General features: G+C 37.1%; 1 long non-coding RNA gene across 1 annotated transcript; it reads right to left on the bottom strand.

The window, feature by feature from the left end:
- Positions 1 to 295: 295 nt before the first annotated feature.
- LOC113068958 (uncharacterized) lies at positions 296 to 22199 on the bottom strand. The gene is made up of 3 exons (XR_003279638.1): positions 22133 to 22199; positions 18663 to 18773; positions 296 to 965 (listed from the first exon to the last, which is right to left on the bottom strand). It is a non-coding gene; the product is annotated as an uncharacterized LOC113068958 (long non-coding RNA).
- Between the last annotated feature and the right edge of the window lie 1983 nt (positions 22200 to 24182).

Genomic DNA, 24182 nt, shown 5'->3' with positions numbered 1-24182 from the left:
TTTTTTCTTTTTTTGTGCAGATCAAACGCTGGCCTGGTCAGACATCCAAATTATGCTAAAGCTGACACTTTGCCTCTGGTCTCCACTTTGAAATATACAGAGGTCTGGCTTCATTGCACATTGCTTAGTAACTAGACTGATATGAACCAATTACTCTTGTCTCTAAAGTTAGATCTGAGAAATGCATATATTGTGTAGGTGCAAAAGCCCAAGCATCTGACATTTTTTCCAGAACTTTTTAGAGATGATAAAACAAACGCTCTTGATTTGCAGAAAGGGAGGTGCAAATTTAGAAGTGGGCTTTATAAATAGCTTTTCTTCAGCTTTGATGTTTTACAGTACATATGAGGATTATATACTGTACAGTATTTTGCTGGACTGAGATATTAAAAACACTATTTTTGTACAATCACCTGGCAACAAGCACTTTGAACAATTGCCGCCCCACCCACTGTTCTGAATCAGCTAATTTAATCAAAATCACGGTGCACTCTCATAATGCATCTGCTTTAATGTGATTTAATCAATTACCTTATATCTGTTGCCCCAGACACACTTGTGGCTTTTCAGGCAACTGATATCATGTGATCAGAGCAAACATAATGCAAGCAAATGTGCTTAAAGGATGCCAGCAGATGCCAGCCCTTCACATGGCACCAACTGTTCAAAACATGCATGGCACTGTGTTGTTGTAGCCCTGGCCTTTGATAACCCCAACCAAGATTGTCAATGCCCACCATTGCCCTTTCATATCAATACCACTCTGTTCTGCTGTGCATTCAGGGTCTGCTGGAGTCCATAGGCATGCACATAGTCCTAAAGGGCAAATTACTCATTTCTTGAAAGTTCAGCCAGTATTCATCTGTCTGCTAAATACCCATTGGCCTGAGAGTCATTTCTGGCCTCCGCTACTGCCAAACATCATTCAGAGAGGCGATGGTTTCGGAGTGGCTATTTCCTTTAATCTGAGGAGAGAAGCAAAACAGTTATTTTAATTTCATCATGTGGGGTTCTTCTTAAAGATTCATTTTCATTTGATTAATCCTCCCACATGTGCTTTTTAGTTTCAGATTTGTGTGGTCTTCAAACTCTGTTGGAATTAAAAGCGTAATTGATATTCACACGGCACAATGGACCTCTGTCTTCAATAGCAGCAAGAATTTTTGCAATACACCTCACTGGTTAACTTTGGATTAGAACCTGTTGGCTTTTAGGGCATTTTGAGTGCTTGTAAGATTTTGCCAGACAATTTCCTTGGATCAACATTTTATTTTTTTGTTTCTCTGGAACAGCATTCATATAAAAAAAACTAAAAAGTTATTATTTATGGCTAAAAAGTTATTATTTATGGCTAATAAAAGTGATACCCAAGACCCTAACCTTTGTGTGAATCTGGCATTAAATTGATTGAGATTGAGGAAGTTGTCCTCAGCAAAATGTGCTGCACATAGTTTTACATGTGGATTATAATTTTCAGGAACCGAGTTAAACATAAATTGTAACCATTAATCTCCAAGTACAGCGTCCCTGGGAAGCCCAAACAAAGATGATTAGACTCCGAGATGAAAATAAAAGCGTTTCGACGACATGGCGACAAACACAAACACAGCTCTTCCTCTTCTCTGTCGGAGCGCAACAAGACCACGACTCCTATTTTGTGTATTCCTGTGGGCGGAGGTTAGTCAAAAAACTGTTTTTGTGACATCATTACTGCAGGAACTAGGGGGATGTATTCCAAACGGGTCGTTTTTTTTTTTAGGCGAATTCTGTTAAATGAAATATCTCGCTTGGCATTTTACAGATATTATTTATACTCTAACAACATCATTACACACTAACTAAAGTTTAAAACATGGTAAACGAAGAATGGGACCTTTAATAATAAATACATTATTAATATATTAAATAATATCCGTTGTGTAAAATAAAATAAAAAAAGCATTGATTTTGCTTAAAATTCGAAGAAAATAACAGATTGATAAATCAATGGATTCATTGATTCATACAAATGTTCAAGTACCAACCCAACCCTATCACTGAAACCTGACTGGTTGATCTATGGATGTTGAATCTTTTCTGGGCTAAATCACAACACAGCTTGTCAGATAATTTTTTTAGATGAGGAAAAAATGGGAACAGAAATTCCAGATCAACTCTGAATAAGTTATACAAACACCAGCAGGTCATAAAGACTCCCCATTCATATATTCTAAAAAACGTCTCTCCTGTTTGAAAACACACACACACACACACGAATACGTGCCCTCTCATATGCCATGTACTGTGTACATTACACAACCACAACCACTTTTCCAGTAGCATGTGTGTCTGGCTGTCAGAAACCGACAGTACAGTATCACTGAGTACAGTTCAGCTTTTGTGTGAACATGAATTGTGCATTTATGACTACAGATCGCACACCCCTCGCTACTCACACTAATAAAAGCAGGATTATTACAAAAATCATCATGTACGATGGCAACGGCTGCTGACTTTACAAGCTCCCCCTTGTAATACTCTAATAATAAAGTTTTGCGTACCTCGAAGGAGCAATTTCCTAGAGCGTCAATGAGCGTCTTTCTACCAGGAGGGAATTAAAGAAGCCCACAGGAATATTTCCTGTTTTCTACAGTTTTTTCGATGTTTTCCAATGCCGCTGACTTCATATTTCATGTGCTTTGGCCGATTTAAAGGCCTCTCGCAGATTATGCCTACTGATCAAAAATTCATCACAGTGGGAGAGCAGTCGGACTATTTGTTCTGTGGCAAATTCGGCCTGTTAGGATTGGTGAAAAAGGAAATTCAAATGCTAAATTTGCTGAAAGAAAGAAAGAGAAAACAGAAAGTGTTTGTTCTTTGAGTTAGAACAAACAGCCAGTTCTGGATACCGAACCGTAACGAGCTGTTTCGTGACTGTCTGAAATTTGGGGTCCTGATGGGAAGAGTGGGGGATGGTTGGATGGTAGGGGGTTGTGTGGCACTGCTGCGTCAGCATGTGTGCAGTAATGTGATAGCAGGACTCCGCCACACAAAGAAAACACGCCTGTTTGAACACTCCCATCTCTGGTCCCCGGGGGGCTCTGTAGTAATTACCACACTAAACCGGGTCCTGTATACAGAGGTAAGGGAGCATGCTGGCAAAGTTTTCTGCCGTATTCACTGCAGCTGGGCCACGCTGAAATGATTCAGCTTCACTCCAGATGTGTTTGAACTGACAGTGCCCCTCATGTTTTGAGGAAGCTGGTCCTCAGTCGTATACTACAAGACTGGAGATACTTTCAGCCTACTTTGCATTATAAAATGTGGAAAAAAATCAATTTAGTAGTTTCCATGCCATTGAAGTTAAGCCTAGAACTGGTCTGGGTCAGAGGGCATAAACTTTTTAAAATTATTATTATATGTTAAGTATAAACAAAATCCCAGAAATAACAGTAGGCAAATGGAGAAAACGTAAAATAAATAAAATAAGATAAAATAAAGTTAACTAAGAAGCAGCTATACAAAAAAAAAAAAAACAAACAACAACAACAACAACATAATAATAATAATAATAATAATAATAATAATAAATGAAGGAATTAAGGAAGTCACACTAATTAAACATGTAAGGATAAACTAAAGATGTAAAGTGATAATTAACATGAACGTAAATTGCGTAAACAAAGGCAAAGCAGTTCAGATGTAGTTCTGGTCCCGGGCCCCAGTAAAGGCTGATGTGTCACAAACACACAACTAAACTAACTGTTTTCATCCACAGTCCCTGAGGGAAGAAGGGGAAAGAGGGAGGCGTGCTATCTAATCTATTCCATATGGGACAAATTCAGTGTACATGTGACATATCACAGGTCACATGACTTCACCAGCAGTGCTTTTCTTCTGCTCAATGGAAAAACAAGAAAACAAGGACCAATCAGATCTGAGGCACCTCACGTTATCACTTCAAACTAGTGCTGTTCTTTTACTTCAAACAGTCATGCTCTGTTTTTCAATAAAAATGTGTGAAGATAAATGTGTGAACAGGTGTCTTTGTGTGAGTGCTGGGTGTCAAATCTGGAACTTTATAATACCGCTGCTCCAAGCCAGTTGCGATAAACCCCTTAAGTAAAGAAGAGGAATTTCTTACCTTAAAGGAACAGTCTACCCAAAAATGAAAATTCTGTAACCATTTACTCACCCTCATTTTATTCCAAACCTGCAATACTGTTTTTTTCTTTTTATTCTATGGAACACAAATGAAAGAATTTATAAGAATGTTTTCAAAAAAAAAAAAAAAAAAGGTTCTCACTGACTTCAATTACATGGACAAAACCAGAGTGGAAGTCAATGAGAAATGAAACACTTTGGCAACCAATATTCTTCAAAATATATTTTTCTGAATTCCACTGAAGAACATTACAGGTTTGGAATGACATGATGGTAAGTAAATGATAAAATAATTTTCATTTGGGGGACAGGATTTTCATGAATTTACTACAAATACAGCTTCATTTGCTTCACAAGACGTTAATTGACGGACTGGAGTCGTTTAAAATTCTTGTGAATTATTGTGAGGTTTTTATCAACTGTCTGGACTCTCATTCTGAAGGCACCCATGCACTGCAGAGGATTCACTGGTGAGCATCTGATGTTATGTTAAATTTCTCCATATCTGTTTTGATGAAAGAAATCTCATCTGTGTTTTGAATGGCCTGAGGGTTACTCAGTTTTCAGCAAATTTTCATTTGTTGGTGAACTATTCCATTAAAGGGACAATGTACCCAAAAACAAAGTGACAATTCTGTCACTAGTTACAGTACCCATCCCACTGAGTTTCAAAATAAATAAAATGAATGAATGTCTAAAATCTCTTTATATTAGTTGTGCATAGCCTAACTGATGTTACATCCGACATGTGTACACCCTCATTGTGCTTGAACTTTTTTCACTATTTTTTTAAACGAAGTGACAGGGATGGCCAGGAGGAAGAACATATGTTCACACGTGATTTTAGAGACGTGATCGTGCAAAAAAAGTGGTTTCAGAATACTGAGGCAAAAGCACAGAGTTTAAGAAAAAGTGTAAGGAAGAGAGAGAGCAGGAGAGACTGAGAGAGAGAGGGAGACTGCTGTGCTGGCTGCTGGTCTGCAGGCACTGCAGAGGAGGAAACACTGGGCTAATTGTTGCAATCCTGCAGCAGCAGACTTGTGACTGAGGCTTAACTGTTTTCATTTGGACTGAGCACATCTGGGCCTGGCAGCTCTCTGAAACATCATGGCTCTGTGCTAGCAATCGTCCAAAACAACAAACTTAGACGGGAAACACAAGACGTCTAATAGCTTGTAGATGACTTTAGGGTGATTTGGGCTTTATGCATGTTCTATTTTCATTTTCCCTCTCATGCCCTCTTTCTTAATAAGGTTGTTGTTGTTCTTAAGATCATGTGAAAACTCGTATGACCGGTTGCTGGACGTCTGTGATGTGAGCCCGGAAAACGTGTATGCGTGTGCTTTTCTGTAAGAGAGAGAGACATTGTTTTATGTTAAACACTTTATATATTTTATTTATAGAATATTATAAGTTGTTTTCTTTTTTGACTAATTTGGGGATGGAGAGAATTTACAGAATCAAAAAATAAAAATAAAAAATAAATAAATAACAAAACGACATGCTAGGCAAACTTAAAGGCTACAGTATGTTCTAATTAGCAAACATCTATAGTACTAGTACTTCTTTTCCATTGAGTAATGTATACTGTTCATGCATTCTGTGAATTGGAATTTGAAACTTCACTTTGCCATTCATTAAGACATCTTTACAGAAACGAGCATTAACATCCAGTGTAAACACTAATTTCTGTTAGAATTGAATGCACGTTGATTTAAATATGCAACATAATTAATTCAACAACAATGTGGGATGTAACTGCATAATGAAGCAAAACGTATTCAGTGTAAACTGTGCAGTATCCAGAGAACAGTAGTTTCCAACCTCAAGACCAAGGTTTTGCATTAGACATCAAGTGAAAACCCACAATTTGCAGCAAAACATCAAACAGCCTGATTGCATTTAGGGCCTTGATGATAATAACAAAAGATATTGGATGCTTTAAAAAGCTAATAAGCCTAACGATGCATGATTATATAGTTAGCTGCATCTTAATATCTGCATTTAGAATTGTTTTTCCCAGCCATCCACGATACTCAATTCAGACTTTAATACCATTTTTGGGCGGTGACCCACCAGTTGAGAACTATAACACTAGTATTTTATTCCCGAACACAGCCAGGCTCATGTAGTTTGCAATTTGGAGGATTTGCACTAACCGCTAGGCCGTGACTTGGGCGTAATTAGCATCTGCAGGCATTTTAAACAATTCCTGAGACACAATAGCAGCAAAACCCCAGCTAAAAGCTAACCTCTACGGTGAAAAAGAAGAGATCGGAGAGGTTGACATGAAATAGGAGCCTGGGGAAGAGGTGCTGAGATAACTTTAACAACTATTACTGTATCCGTGCCAAGTCTGATAGGACAGCTGAACACAGATTAATTCTCAGGAGGTGTGTGTGCGTGAGTGTGTGTGTGCGTGTGAGCTTAAGTTTCTCTTAAGATGGCCAGAGGCTCACTTCCTCTCCATCTCATCTCTCCTGCTCTCAGCTCGTCTGATAGGACCTCAGCCAGCATTCAGATGGTTATATATGCCTGGCGGTTTAACAGATAAAACGCTCTGCTCAGGCAGCCTGCCCAGGCTTTTTTTTTTTTTTTTAAATAATACAACCTAACGTGGGGAAAGAAGGGAAAAGGACTCTAACAATGGAATGAGAGAAAGCCAGACAACAAAGCAGACACAAAGGGGAAGAGGGATGTAAATATTTAATGGGCGTATTGCTGCATAAGTGTCTTACATAAAATGGGGGTAAAACCTTTGCAGTTCCTATTTAGGGTTTAATAAGCATTTTCTCTCAGATGCAAATATACTATATATATCTACAAAAAAAGCAGGAAGCAGTTCAGAGAAAAATTATCGCTCAGTCAGAGCATTAACAGACTTGAGGAAGTTCTCAGTTACACAGAGAAATAGAAATAGGCACAATTGATACGACTATTGACATATAAGATTACAGACCTTATACTTTGTTATTGGAAGTTTTGAATTTGATAAAAAAATATAATTTGAGCATAGTTTGAGACATTGTTGCGGTCTCTTGTAAAACTCTGCAGCAGGAAGGTAGTTGGCAAGATTCAGATTTTACTTTGTTCAGTAGAAAAAATAATTAAAACGTACACACAGGGCACTGAAAATAATACAATAATTAAAATTGATGATTTTTTTGGTAATTGCTTTAACACATTGAGTTACAAAGAAAATAAAAAATAATAATGAGGCTGATTTCTCTGACAGAGCCCTTTACCCATTTCCCTTTCACCTCTTCACAACACAACAATTTTCCTAATTTTTATCCCATTAAGTGTCTCAGTTCACACCAATTTCAAAGTAAATGCAATTATAAAATAACAGATTCTACTACTTCTCAAATTAGTGCACTCACGGCCGTAGCCAGGCTTTGAAAATCTGTGAGGTCCAGGGGGTTTCTATAATAACCCCCTTATTAGAAATGTGCAATAATACCTTCTTATAAATACAATTAATTATCTACACTACTAACACTTTAAAAGACAGAAATGTAGATGTTTGTGAAAGATGCTTTCTCTGTTTTGAAGCTATGATGATCTACTGCATCAAAATTGGTTAATACTTCACTATGTTTATGGGATGGATAATTTTATCAGTTGTTTATTATTCATGCAACCATACGTATTGCTGTTATAGTTTTTATTTATAACCATTATATAGCTGATAACTTTGTCTAGTGCTCTTATGAATGTTTATAGCATGATTTGTGTAAATGTAACTACTGTACTGAATGACTTAGCATGAGCATGTACTTCTTCATGGTGATTGCGTATTTCATTCCATTCTGTAACCATACTTGTTCTACAGATCTCTGCACTTGTATTAAACGCTACCAATTTTGACACATTGATAACTTTTCCTACAGATAATATAATTCTTTTTTGTATTTTTTGTCAGCAATAATGTGTCCATGGACTTTTTTGATGCAATGTTGCCATTTATTGCTATGAAAGTAAACAAATACTTATAAATCAATTAAATAAATCAAAATTATTTAAATTGTTTGCAAATTAGATAAGATAAAATTACCCTAAACCACAACTTCCTACTTTATAAACTTTCTAAAGTGTCAAATTAAGAGGAAAAGACAAGTCCAAAAACTTGTCTAATAGCTGGATCTGGCAACACGTAGGCTGTGCCCGCGCCCCCTAAAGCTTCGTTCACTCTGCCAGCATTTCACAAGTGATCATTTTTATACCACAGACGCTAAACATTCTGAATTAAACTGCCTTATACATGCAGAGTTTAACAGCAAATTAGTCATTCAGAGAACAAATTTTATTTTTCTATATATAAAAAATGTACCGAGGTCCGGACCTCATAACTGGCTATGGGCCTGAGTGCACTTACACTTTAAGAGGAAGATCAAAAGTTTTTTGGGGGGTCAGAAAGTTTTTTTTTTTTTGTTTATGGATTTAATACTTATGTTTAATAAGAACACATTACATCAATAAAAAATGGCAGTGAATACACTGTCAAAAAAATAATTAACAATTGAAAAAAAGTCATTTTTAATTATAATATTTTACAAAATTACAGATTTTTAAATCAAACTAATGAAGCCTAAAACCTTTTCACTAACATAAAAACATCATACTCCAGTAGTGTTTTCACCCGGAGTAATGATAAAGTTTAAAATTGAATCACTGTACAAATGATCTTTGATGCTGAAAACATTTCAGACTGAAGGAAGTCTTTCAGCCTTTCAGCCAAATTTGCCTTTCAGTATTTCAGCCTTTTAGCCTAATTTGCCTTCCATTAATCTCAATGCTGCGTGGGTGAAGCAACTGAATTATTAAAGCTCTCATTTGTGATATTTCTTTCCTGTTGGAAAGAAGTATGAAGGGATGAGGAAAACTTTGAGATTAGATGCCTGTCATGTGTGGTGAAGGAACTGAGATCTTGTTACCACCAGTTGCAGTATCATTCATCCCGTCAATCCCCTTTTTAAGCCCTGAGCAGAGACTGGTACAGTCCACCTCTCTCTCTCTTCTCTTCTTCCCCACACTTATGTTTCTATTCTTTTCAGTCTCTGTCTTTCTCTCTCTCCTACTGTCGTTCATTGTTCAGACAAAGACTGGTGTGGACAGACAAGGGCCAGCTGTCCACTGCGACCCCCCCCACCGCACACCCTAACCCAACCTAACCAGCCTCCAGTAACATCTGCTGCTTCCACTCACAATATCACACAAATGAAAGAACGGACATTTATGGAGAGAGAAGCCAAACTGATGTGGATGCAAATCTAACATGACTTCCTGTGCCCCTGTGGTTTCAGCAGTGGGATGGCGGGTGAATGAGTCTCTGTTCTGTAAAAGCTGTTGTCCAATTCCCCCTCCTGCTCTCTACCACTGTTTCTCCCACACCTGATACCCACTGCTGTTCTCTGACATGCCAGTACACATAAACACAGAATAAAGGCCAATTCACCCCACACACGAATTTACGGCACTCTTCTCTTTCTTTTGTTTGTTGCTGCGACAAGTCTTTAAAATTGAAAACAATGAATCACTAGAACTCCTTCACACTTCCTGTGACAATGCATTTTTATTTTTTGTGTATATTAATTTTTCTGACACTGACCAATTAGGATACAAGTTTTTAGGTCATGTGTCTGGAACCAGCATTGCTACGTCTCAAAAATAATAAATAACAAATAAATAAAATGCACGGTAAAAGCTTTTTATAGTATTGTATAGTCAATAATTTCTTACACATTTGTTTTCCTTGAGAAGCCTTTGTAGTGAAATGATTCAATAATAAAATCAAATTATTCAATAATAAAAAGTCCCACACAAACAAATAAATTAAAATAATTAAAATGCTAAATAAATGCATATGTGATTCATACAGAAATTGAAAATTGAAAAAGAATAAAAAAATAAAAATAAAAAAAAAGCATGAAAGTCCACCCTTCAACCTAACCATCTATGAACACGATTGTAAAAATTCTAACTAATTAACTACTAATTCACCAAAATGTAATAGTTGCAAACTGCCATGAAAGTGAGTTGCATTGTTCTACCAATAAAACCCTATTCACATCAAAATTAGAATGAAGCGACTTAAATTACAGACAAAACTGTCAACAAAATTAGCATAAAAATGATTTACACTGATCCCAATACAAACTTCCATCTCTGAAAGCACTAGTCTATTAGCAAGACTTACTAGCTAAAATTTTCCCACACGACAAACCTTTCAACCAAAACAATGCATCATTGTGTGAGATTTCTTCTTGTGTTAAAATGACTTATTTTTCATAAATGTGGCCTTTTTTTCTTATGGTGAAATGAACTCACCAACTAATAAGATATAAGCTTTTGGATCATGTGGGCATTTCAGCTAAACATCAAGCAGTTAATGTCATAAGGCATAAAAAAAATTATGTTGAATGAATGATGCATTTATATAGCGCTTTATTGTGTATTGCTGTAGACCCAAAGCGCTTTAAATTCATATGGAGGAGGGGGGTCTCTCCTCAACCACTATTTGCATCAAGATTATAATTATAAAGTATAGTATTTTACATTCACACAGTTTGACCTTTCTGAAACTAATTTTCACATAAAATAGCTTTAAAATCAAAATGATGTATGAAATAATGCAAGTAAAGACCCATTCATACCCGGAACTATACAACAAGTGGTTTAAATTGCAACAATATTTGCATCAAAACACAATTTTTTCCTTATTTATTCACCACCCCCCCTCCATAATTTTCCCCATTAAAGACTTTAAATCGAAACAATGCATCCCTATGACTTCCCTTTACACTACACGCAAGAAATAACTTTACATCAAAGTACGTTTTCTCCAGGCTGACAATTTTTTTAATGCTCAATAGGTAAATAATCTCATGAACCAATAAGATTTAAGGCTTGAGTCACGTGACAATTCCAAATAGACATTAATGTTGTAGATTTCATTGCTCCCTGAGTAAACGCCTATTCCCACCAACAGCAACACAACAAAATGACTCTCATAGCTTGATGAAAACCGCCAGCAAAATTTGCATCAAAAGTACTCACACCGAGCAAGATGCTAATTTCTGTCTGAGACTAGCACATACAAACAAACTTCCAAAGGAATCAATCTGAGAGATGCAAAAAAGTAGACAATTCCAACTCACACAGACGCATACAAATACACACACAATCCCACCATCTGACCTCCAGACTTTCACCTCACTTTGCACTAGAATCTCAGCGGCTCACACACGCCATTCCAACACACTGCTCAGATTCACAGCCACTTGAATTCTGTAGGAAGAAAATAACTCATGTATCAGCATTCAAGTCCCAGCACTGTCGCCAGCTCGCCTCTTCTCCCTGTCCTCTCTACATTTTCCCCTTCTTTCTCCTGTGTGTGTGCTTGTGTTTATCTTGTGTGTTATCAGGCTCACAGTTGAACTACTGGAGCCGCTGATGTTGTGCCGCTGGGGAGTTCAGGAAGGGCAGGACTCCTGTCACAGTGGCCCCTGTTTTAAACACCTCACCTCTCCAGGGAGCATCCGGTCCCTCTCTGTAGGCACTCTTGCAGAGCCACGGTACGGCCCACTGGATTCTGGCTGGAGCAAAACACACCCACACACCCACACACCCACCCACACACACAGAGAGAGCGAGCGAGAGAGAGCAAATGTGTGAGATACAGAGAGAAAGAGAGAGAGAGTTCACACAAACATCCATCAGAGTTTTCTAATCTTCCATTCACACTTTCAACACAACAGAATTCCTCTGTGCACACTCACACATACACACACACTTTGTTCTCATGTCTGGCAGTCTTAAATCTGATGGCATCAGGGAGAGGCTGATGTTGTGTGAGTGTATAAACTGCCTCAGGTGACCAACACATAACAGTGAAGGAGAAACTAAAGAGGACAGAGAGTCTGCTGGCCCACACACACACACACACACACACACACACACACACACATACAAATACGAATGTCACACAATGCATCTCTGCTGTTTCATGGAGAAAGTTTGCCACCAAGAGAATTAACCCAAAAGTCCCTGTTCCAAATGGTGCCCTCAGCTGTTGCAATCCTTCCATGAAAATAAACTTTAGTGATGTAGTGCCACATAGACTGTTGGGAAGTTAAGCAGTCTCTTCATAGCAGACAAAATGTTGCAATGAGAGTAAAATGTGGCCTCAAGGTTTGTAAGAACCCTTCTGAATTACAAAATGACCCACATGACACCATATGGTCAAGGGTTGTGTAAAATTCAGAATCGACTCCCTTTTAATGAACTGAATTGAACTGGCTACACCCCACAGAGAGTTGAATTGGAATGAAAGGAAGATAAATTTGCTGATCTTTGCATCTATCTATCTATCTATCTATCTATCTATCTATCTGCCTGCCCGCCCGTCTGTCCAATCAAAACTTTAAAATCTTTTACAAAGAACATCCCAAGTCCGACAAACTTTGCTTTTCTAGTTCAAATTTAGTCACTTGAATTCACTCTACTTCCTTGTATTCCAATTTAAATAGCAATTCTGCAATTTACTACGCATCCTTTCATCCATCTGTCCATCCATCCATCCAATCTACCATCCATCCGGCCTATAAACCTCCAAACTCCGTCCTACAAACTCCATCTATTAATTTATCATAAATCCATCTGTCGTCCGTCTGTCCATCCATCCATTTATCATAAATCCATCCATCCATTATAAATCTATCCATCAAACTATCCACCAATCTATATATCCATCCATCCATCCAGACCATTATCCATTTAGCATAAATCTGTCTGTCTGTCTGTCTATCCGTCAATCATAAATCCATCCAACCATCCGTCCGTCCGCCCACCCATCCATCATACTTCACCAATCAATTTATTGTAAATTCATCTATCTATCATCGTAATTCTAACCGTCAATCTATCCACCCATCCATCCAGCCTATAAACCTGCAAACTCCATCTATCCATTTAGCATAAATCTATCCATCCATCTATCCACCCATCCATCCATCCATCCATCCATCTTTTTTTTCCAAAACTTTCAAACCTTTAAAAAAATCATCCCAAATTCAACTTGACAGGTGAATACTTACTGTCACATGAATTTATTCTATTTCCTTATCAAATTTAAAATGCAATTCTGCACCCTGTTTGCTATACCAAATCAAATTCAGAGATTGCTCGAGAAAGGCATTCTACATTCATTTCTGAATGGCACACAAAATTGTTTAGGGCTGCCGACATGTTGGCTGATGAATTTTCTCACATCCATTTTTAAATGTGCTCTATATGAAAGTGTGTACTGCTGCATACATGTTTAAGTGTTATATCCTGTGCTTGTTTGGAACTGTGAGGAAAACTGGAGTATGTCTCACACATTTTGGAAGCATGTGAATGACTGACAAAACTGTTTGTGTGTCTTGTCAAACTGCAGGCGGTCACTGCAGCAGGAGTGTGAGGTGTGTTTGCGCAGAAGAAAGAAAAGACTAGAAAGGTTTGATGGAGGATCAGCGTGTGTTTGCATAATTCTGTGTGGAATCCACTCTCTCTCACTCTCTGAAGTATGTCACTGCATAGAAGAGAACAGAAGATCGACAAAGAAACGAGGAACGAAGTTCAGGGCAGATGAGACAAGTAGAAGTCAGAGGAAAGGAGAAGATGGAAAATCAACTTAGAGCAGAGCAGAGGCGATCAAAGGAGCAGTGTTGGGAATTAACTAACCAAAAGCACCACTAACTTTCTTCAATAATTTGGGGTCTGCAAGATTTTCTCTTTTTTTTCTTTTTTTTTCTTATTGAAAGGAATTTCTTATTCTCACCAAAATACTCCATTTAATAAAAAATATATAAATAAATACAAATAAAAAAATACAGAAAAGAAGCATTTTAAAACAACAGTTTTGTTGTATTTAGTATAAATTTACCTGTTTAAGTTTGATATAATTGAGATTCACTCAAACCCAAATAACAAGAAATGGCCTCCTATGCTAAATAAATGTTGCATAAATATGCTAAATATATATTGCAAACAGTGGCTCAATATTATTAGCTTCAACCTTCATATACCAAAATATATTTCGAAATGTATTTCAGCAGCAACATACATTTAAAGTCCTACAGTAGGCTATTATTAAGTTTTTTCAAATGTGTCATATGAGAAAACATTTACTTGGAATGAAATATAGAGGGCAACATATAGTCTAAGCTTTTAAACATTTTAAATATATTAAAAAAAAAATAAAATAAAAAATAATAATAAATAAATAAATATGTATTTATGCAAATATATTTTAGCAAATGTATTTCTTGGCCTTTTATTATATATATATATATATATATATATATATATATATATATATATATATATATATATATATATATATATATATATATATATATAAGAAAGCCTTGCCACCCCTGCTGCCACCCCAGTTGGCAGCAACGAATTAAAGGTTATGGCCAATTTGAAAATTTACGAGCGCGAATCTTTCGTGATTCGTGATCCTGCTCCGAACTCCCGAACTGACTCAAATGATTCGCGAACCCGCTTTGAACTCCCGAACTGACTCAAATGATTCGCGAACCCGCTACGAACTTCCGAACTGATTCAAATGATTCGCGAACCCGCTACGAACTCCCGAACTGATTCAAATGATTCACGAACCCGCTACGAACTCCCAAACTGACTCAAATGATTCGCGATCCCGCTACGAACTCCCGAACTGATTCAAATGATTCGCGATCCCCAAACTGACTCAAATGATTCGCGATCCCGCTCCGAACTCCCGAACTGTTAAAATAAATTAATAATTTTCGATTTTCAAATATTGCACCTGTCAAACATATAGTCTATTTTGCCGTCAATACTGTTGACGGTGTCCTTTATCAGTAGGCTTTATATTTATGCTCAACATGAAGTATAGATATTGTTGTCGTGAAGACAAGACCCTGGTCTGTCGGTGGTCTCCCTCTGTTACCTACAGTAGCAGCAGCGCGCCAGCGCCGCGTCTGGACGCTTTGTTGTGTAAAGACCATAGACTGTTTAAAAACACAGAAAACGCGAAGCAGCCGCCACGCAGCAGAACCGCCACGCCCACGACACGCAGACAGCGTCACCGGCCTGAGACTCGGGAGGAAAAGTTGGGTAAAAATTGATTATCTATCAATTAATGAATCTTTAATGAAAGCACAGACTTTGAGATGATAAATAACTAACGTGGTGTAGTCTACTACGTGATACGTTACCCACTTTTAAAAAGCGTGAGGATACGTTACAACTTTGTTTTGTGTCAGAACTAACTTTCACACTTTCATTCATAAATTCACCCCGTTTGTGTTTGAAAAGCGACAGGGATTGAATCGCGGAAATGGAACTTGCTGTATAAAGCAGAACGTCACGGAATTCGGCCATTTTTGAATGAATAAAATAAAAGTAAGGCATTTAATCAAATCTCGATATTAAAGGTGTTTTAAAGCACCATCCCAGATACTCCAAAAATTCTCCCATCCGCGCTCGAGACCGCTCGCACCTGATGTTTGCGGCTGAATGTTCATAATTGATGGATGAACATCTATGGCCGGGTAAAGGACATCAGCAATCCAGCGAAGAGAAAGGAAAACTAAAAGTAAAAAAAAAGGGCATAAAGTTAGCTTGACGTTGGACGAGTCTCAAATTTAGTACCGTCTCTAAAGTTACATGCGATGTTGGTATACACTTTTCTAACGTCAATAGCATTTGAGGAGAATTACTTATAGTCATAATAAACAACTGTAATTGTTCCTTTAAGTGTCAGTTGAATTGAATGTTTTCTATTTATTAAAATAAACTGTAAATCATGTGTAAATTATGCTACTTTTTCATATGGACTCAAACGCAAATTTGAAGCTCAATAGCATTTGAGGAGAAATACTTGCAGTCATAAAACTATTGTAATGTGTTAATTTAGGTGTCAGCTACAATGCACACCTTATACATTTTTAATATATATTAAAATAAAGTATAAATCATTTAGGTAAAAATGAGGCCCATTTATCACTTTCAGGCACATTCCTGTGAAAGTTTCTTTTTTTTTTTCAGGTTCCCTTACGAAAATTACCCATGGTTTTAACAATAACACCACAAATCATCCTTCTTGTAGCCATGGTAACTGCAAATTAACCATGGTTTTGTTACTTCAAATAATACTTTACAAAGTATTAATATACTGTAATATTTTTTTGTTGTTGTTGTTGCTATAAAAACAGACCCTAAGCCATCAACAGCCTTTAAAATGACTTAAAATGCATTATATAAAAAAATATATAAATAGTATATAATATATAATATATATTTTAAAAAGACAAACAAACAAATTAGTAGAAAATATATTTGGAAAAAAAAGAGATAAGAGATCAACATAGTGCAGCAGAAAGCAACACAACTGAGACAAAGGAGATCAACGTGCTGTAGGAGGAGAAGAAGGGATGAGATCAAGGTAGAGAAGCAGAGATCAACACAGAGGAGAGAAGATCAAGGGAGATGAGAGGATCGGTGAGGAGATCAGTGAGAGGACAGGAGCGGAGCGAGAGGCCTTAACGTGTCCTACTCACAGAAGAGAGGGATTAGAACACAGTAAAGTAGGTTGAAGGAAAAGGGCTGAATTAGAACAGGACCCTTGAGAAGCTGATCAAGAAGAGGACGGGGGTTGAGCAAGAGAACGGTTCGGAGGAGAGATAGGAGGACAGAAAAGAACTGAAATGAAGACAGGAAACATGTTAAGAGGAGAAGCAGAAGCAGCGAGAGGAGGAAGAGAGATATAGAGAGAGGGACACATACGGCACAACAGTAGCCTGGAGCCAGAGGGGGAAAGCAGTGTGCCTGTTTGCCTACTCGTCTCTGTGTGAGATAGTATGTGTACGTGCATGCACAGGCATACGGAAGCACTTCTCCTCCCCACTTGATGGTCTATTCATTACCGAACCATTTTTCTACATCATGAGCGATGCCCTTCGCACCATTATCTCAGAGGTAATGACAAGGTCAGATTTAAATGCATCGCAACAAATATGAAGTACATTATGAGTATTCGAGTGTGATTCTGTGCGTATCATCATGGGAGGCTGCAGCCCTAATGTGCTCCAGGAATATTGCTGTCGATTGACCTAGAATTGTGATTCACATGCTTCTCGTTCTCAAGATCAACTCCAGGATTTGGCCCCGAAGCCCTTCAACAGATGCACGTACGTTGCTACACACTCGGTATGGTAAAACTCCTAGTAAAAGTTACAGTAGATTTGATGGATTTCACAGATACATGATTGATAGCCGAGGGCTCTTCAAAGTTCAAAAGCATCTCTGTCATTTTAATGTTAATAAGATATGTGGGATTTCATCTGGAGATATTTTTCTTTTTATGTTAATATCTTTGCGTTTGCAGGAAATCCAGAAATGTCTTTCTCGACGATTCGGACTCTTCATTCCTGTCATCGCCTCTTTCGTGGTGACAGCTGGGAAGTGAGGCAATCTCACGGTGGAATTGAACGGATTGGGCTCTGATTGGTTCCTTTGAAGTGTCAGGATAACGTTCGAGCAGGCAGCACTTTCGCTCTGTAATGTCTATTCATAGATTTTAGGATTTTTTGCCCGCGCACTCATTTGGTGCAGTCAAATGGCAGAGTTGCTTTTCAGATCATCACTCGTCTTGCTAGTCTTGTTTTCAGCTTTTAAAGTGAAAACTGTGAATTAGAGCATCGGTGTGCTTTTATGTTCCTCTGTCAGTTTTACATAATGCAGACTTCTGAGAAGTACTCTCAAGCTCAGACGGCACGCCCATGGACCATTCACTCAGCCTCTCATGTCTACTGCTCACAAAATGAAAAGAGATTTCTTGACACGGCGAGCTCCGATTGGACTGGCTGGCTTAACGGTAGTTTCAGAATCATAGTGCAAAGGATTTGAACAGTGTGAAGAAGAAGTAAGTCATGTCAGTTCACAGAAGAAAGACTGCCGTCAGATTTACCACTTTTTTTGATTTACCTCTTCCCACGCCAGAATTTTTTTTCATTTTTCATGATTTTCACAAAAGTTTAATGGCCCCCAGAATATTTTGTTGTATGAATATCTGAACATGCAATATGCAAAAAAAATAGCCTCTGCCTAAAATGAATAAATAAATATAAATATTACAAATAATAATAATAAAAAAAAATGTAAAAGTATTCTAGCTTCATGCAATCTTTTTTAATCAAGACTTGAATGTGGGTACATTTAATGAAAAAAGCTACATTTTAATCAAAATGCTGAGAAAATCGTTTTTTTTTTTTTTTTTTTTTTTTTTAAGTAAAAGACTACATCTAGATTGGATGCAGAATGATGATTAAAACATAGAGGGAATAGATCACTTCCATCAGAACATCCAAAGCTTGGACAGTCCTATACCACTTCCTAGATCGACATTTCATTCGGTAGTGTTAGGCAGTTCTGATTTATATGCTACAATGCTTGATGATCATATTATATTGCATCTGCTTACATACGTGATCACTTGATTCTGCTTCTTCGCCGTGTTTTGATTCAGATGTTCAGTACTCTTTCAGAAGATAGGGCCTCCTACCGTACACCAGTGAAAACATGGAAAGCCGAAAAATCTGTCAATGGCAGTGAAAGAGTTAAAAAAAAAAAGTTTATAGAGGATATACAGTGGCTTTTAAAACTTTGGAAACACACCAGGTTTTGGACATTTCAGCATAAAATCATTTTTGGCCAAACATCAAGGAAACCAATGATAATGATTTTTCTTTTTTGCTTTCATAGTTTATGTTGTCACTTATCAATGAATAAGTATTTGTGCTGCAACTTTTTTGAGTGTGTCCAAACTTTTTGAAAGGACTGTATGTACAAAAACACATAGACACACACACAAATACACACAAATACACACACACACACACACACACAGAGAGAATATATTCACTACCGTTCAAAAGTTTGGGGTCAGTAAGATTTTTTTTTTTTTTTTTAAAGACCAGAACGTTTATTCAGCAAGAATAGTGAAAAGTGACAATAGATACTTTTACAAAATATTTTCTTTTCAAATAAATGCTCTTGAAAAATGTTAATGGAAATTCTAATAGAAAATAGTTAAGTTAATTGCAAAAATATTTCATAAGACAGCGCTTTCTTGTCTAAAGGGGTTTTTGTTGTCTAGAATAATGTGTTGACATTTTTGAACATTATGCTGATAGTTAAGTCTGGCTTCGTCAGAGTGTAGTGGGTGTTTAATGAGTAGGGTGCACTTATTCAGTCCTGGATTAGCTCAATGTCAAAAGGCTTTGCGTGTATATTCACACATGACCACGCTGAAATTACTGAACATCAAGCTTTGAATTAGTGTGATTTGTTAATGATTCATTGAGATGCAGACTGCTATTTCAAGAGGATGCTCTTCATAAGGCATGGCGTCTGACGCCCACACGAGAGCGGGACTTGGTGGGTGTACTTTAACAAAGACAAAAGGTTCACGTTCAGTGGGGGGTATTTACCGATCCCGGGATCAGTCTGGCTGGGGAGAGACTGCGACAGCAGGAGTGTCAGCGGATGATTACACACCTCTAAGCCAATTGAGAAGCAGGACCCAGGCCAGACAGTGAGAGAGAGAGAGAGAGAGAGAGACAGAGACAGATGGGAAGAGAGATGAGATACTAACACACAAATACAGAGGGGGAGGAAACAATAGGACAGAGAAATAAAATAATCTCTCATTGTATTTCATGTTGACAAATGCTTAAAAGGATCCGCACAAAGCACCAATGATTTCACACAACCACACAGAAGACAGGAACGTAGATACAAGCCAGTGGAGAAAGTGAAATGCTGAAATAACCAAACCAGCAGAGCTTCAGATAGGTTCTTGTGTTTACTTTTTCGGTGATGTGTGCCGAAAACTTCATTCTTCAGCCTTTTTTTATTACAAGCACAAATTCATCAGTGTCATAACCCTCTGCTGCACACAATTTTTTTATATATATATATATATATATATTTATTTATTTTAATTTTTTTTGAGGGGGAAATTCAAGGAACATTTAAAACATTTAATGGATTATTATGCAACATTTCCAGTTCTCTAATCTGATTGGACAAGAAGCGTTTTAAACAGCGCTGTTTGCAATTCAGAATTAAGTTAAAAATGCCTTTTGAAATTTCAACTGAATTCCTGAAATTAAACTGTGGTAGAAAGCAAAATATAGAATTGCAATTTAAAATAAGTAGAATTAAATTTATTTGAAATGTAAAGAAATCAAAAAATAATAACCAACTAATTTTTATCTCACTTTCAAGACAAACTTTGTATGTAGACTTAAATATAGACGACCAAGATATAAATCTTAGAACGGATTGAAAGAATGAACACTAGATAGAATGGACAACAAACAGAATGATAGACAGATAGATCAAGTGATAGATAGATAGATAGATAGATAGATAGATAGATAGATAGATAGATAGATAGATAGATAGAATAGATATATATATATCTATAGAAAAATAAAAAGAATGACACACACGGACAAACTGATGGGCAGATATTGAATAAATAAATATTTAGCATATTTGATTAAATTCATTAAAAACAAAATTCACATTCCAGTTCAGCCTTGTGTGTTATGTGACTAATTCAATTCAAATTCGCATTAATAACTAGAAAGCCAATTCTTCTACTCTGAATTTTGCACATCCTCGGATGTAAGAATGCACTGGCCTGATTCACTGTCTGCATCGCTCCAATTTTAAGTATTCCAAACAGACTGTCAGTCCCTGAGATGCTCTACAACACAATAGTTGATTCTGCTTTGGCTTTTTTGGAATTATTTTTGTTGCCAGAGGGCCAAATCACAGTGGCACTGATCTTCAGTTTAACAGTTCATGTGCTAGTATTTAAATACCAAAAAGGAAACAAACACATTAGGTCAATTAATTAGATGTTCAGAATTCAATAATCAATTCTTCATAATGTTTCCTGACTAATCCAACGCTATCTCACGACCAATTCATATTTATTTTACTAGGTGGCTTATTTGTACGAATTTGTACGACCTCACTCGTACGATTTTATACGACCCCAGTGACGGTTAGGTTTAGGGCGGGGTTAGGTGTAGGTCATTCGTACAAATTCATACGAATTGTGCAAATTGTAAAATACGTACGATTTGGCAACAATCGTATGAATTTGTATGAGTGTGGTCGTACGAATTCGTACGAATAAGCCACCTTGTGAAAAATGTACGAATTGCCGTGAGATCGGGTTGACAAATCTGTGATTTCTGCTCTGTGTAAAAGATAATAAGCTCCCATATATTCCCTGCATGTGTCTTATCTCAGTGTCCTTGCATCCTGGCCACTCTTAACACAACCAGCAGAGCTTCAGATATATTCGTATTAATGATTTATGTAGACTAAAAAAATATTATTTCATACATTCTTACAGAAAAGAACAATAGCAAAAGAAATCTCCTCTTAAAAATCTCAATTGTTTCTCCTAGACAGAAGTAAAATGAAACAGACTTTTACACAAGTCTCCAGCCTCTCAGGTTTTCTTGATCCTCTAAAGGAAAGATGTGCGACCCCATGGCCAGTGAGCCAAAGATGGCCTGGGATGACCTTTGACCTTTGATAGGGCATGCTATGCCATATCACAAAAGCAGGGGAAATATTTAAATTCACAAAACAATTTATTCTGCCCTTACTTTGCTGTCTCTCTTCCTGAAGTTAGACAGATAGTTAACTCTTTCTAGCATGTAAACTTGTGGGAAAATGGCGCTTTATTCCACTCCACACTGAGTATGTCGAAACGGAGTTAAACTACAGAAAGGAGAAGTATATTGAAACTTTAGTTATCTCTAAACACAACATCTCCATTTAGTTTCAATTGTTGAATATACTTCCTTCACAGCTTTATAAATAATAAATTCAGCAAATTGAATACAAATGAACCATAAAAACTTACAGACGATGCTTTCTACAGATGATCACAAGATGAATGGCTGCTACAAGTTTGTTGTGTGAAGTTCTAGACAGAAAGCAACTAACTGAATTTTAGAATGTTACCATGGCAACTATAATTTAAAGAATATTGCATGACTATTCATACATTTTTAAATAGATGATCCAGAACAGATTTGTTTTCTTAAATTTCATATTAAATGTAATGAATTTTCTTTGATTATTTAAAATATGCATATTTACTGTATAGTTGGATATGCAACATCCTCAATCAAGTTTGGCCCCTTTATATTAAAAAAGTTAGGGCACCTCTGCTTTGAAGTCTACAAAATATCTTAATAATGTTTCAAACTTGGCTCAGATTTGCCATCACAATATTTCAATATAAACTCTCTCATCATTTGTTTAATAGATCTACTCAAACTCTTTCAACAACAGTCTTATTATTATAATTTTTTTTCTATTTTTCTCTTTTGTAAAGGATTTTAACTTTAATAAGCGTGAAGTCTCTGAAATCTCCTGAACAATGAAGAGCAACCTTTGAACAATCTTTTTCTCTGGGTTTTCTGTATTCCTCACTCTCGACTCTTCTTTCAAAGAGTAAAACATTCCAGATTGCTAACTTATTTTCTTTTCTCTGCCTGTCTGAAAGTAACAGCTGAAGCACTTAATCAACGTTTTTTTAACGCTTTAACTAAAGCCTCTCTAGGTTGCAGCCAGTTGAGCTCGTCGTGAAACAGAACGTGAGTGTTGACCGAAACAAAAGCGTAAAAAGCGAGCAGGCTGGCACTGGGCGGAAGGCTGCTTGCCAGCGAAAGACAGACTGTGCCATTTCAAAAGGTTACAGCAGACTGCGAGGCACTTACGTTGGGAGACAGACAGAAGTAACAAACACTCTTGTGCATAAGCACACACATGCATTACACGTGGGAAAAGTGTAACCTGTGGCGTGTCTTTGGGAGGCGGCCTACTCTGACCCTTTTCAGTCCAGTTTCTTCTAGTTTCTCTCTCCGGCTTAGCAGGACCCTCCCTGAGTGGTCCCTAATGGACAGATGATTGTTCTGACCTTCAGTTCAGTTTAGAGACAGAAAGAGCAGCCACGTCAGGAAAGGGTGGGGGGCCTGAAAGTGATGGAACGCAATGTTGAAAAAGTCAGGCTGGGAGAGTGAGATATCAGAGGAACGACATTGAACAACCGTAAAGGGAGAGTGAGTGAGGAAAAAAAAAATCACAAAATAAAAGTTTTAAAGAGATAGTTCAGACCAAAACAGGGTTATTACAGATAAATAAACTGCAATTAAAACAAAAAAAATCTGAAATTCTTACTTGAAATTAAACAATTATAAAAAAAAAAAAAAAAAAAAAAAAAAAATCAGCTAGTTGCCAAGGCCAAATCTTCATTTTAATTTAGTTTACTTGATGGACTAAAGTAATTTAAACTAAAACCGAAAATAAAAAAATTAATGGGTCATATGATAAGATTTCATGTTTTCTTTTGTCTTTGGAGTGTTAAAAGCTGATTGTGCATACAGAAGATCCGTAAAGTCACAAAGATCAAAGTCTCAAACCCAGAGAGATATTCTTTATAAAAGTCAACGCTCAGCCACACCTTTCTAAACCCCCCCCCCAGTCTACATCACTGTGTGAGAAGATCTGCATAACACCACCCAAATGTATACGCAAAGAAAGAAGATTTAACTTTTATTCTCGCTGTAGTATTGTTGACGCTGTGTGTTTTATTGTGAAAGCTAAACCGACACTCGAACCTGCGACCTTCAGGTTACAAGTCCAAGTCTCTAACCATTAGGCCACAGCTTCGCCGTTTTACAACACCGTTCCAGAACAGTACAACCCAAATATTCAAATGTGTGCAACTAATTTTACGGAGAAAAGTTTCCTGAACCTGGTAAGGGGCGTAACATTTCCGTCACATGCTTGAGGTTTTTGGCCGATCACAACGCACTAGATAGCTGGCCAATCAGAGAACACCTTGCTTTTCTGAACAATGAGCTTTGTAAAAATTTACGGGTTTCAGAATTATACCAAAATAACAC

The sequence above is a fragment of the Carassius auratus genome, chromosome 5 (genome assembly GCF_003368295.1).
Source record: "Carassius auratus strain Wakin chromosome 5, ASM336829v1, whole genome shotgun sequence".
NCBI classification, from domain to species: domain Eukaryota; kingdom Metazoa; phylum Chordata; class Actinopteri; order Cypriniformes; family Cyprinidae; genus Carassius; species Carassius auratus.
Note: the sequence above shows the minus strand (reverse complement) of the source record. Positions and strands in the feature narration are given on the sequence as shown.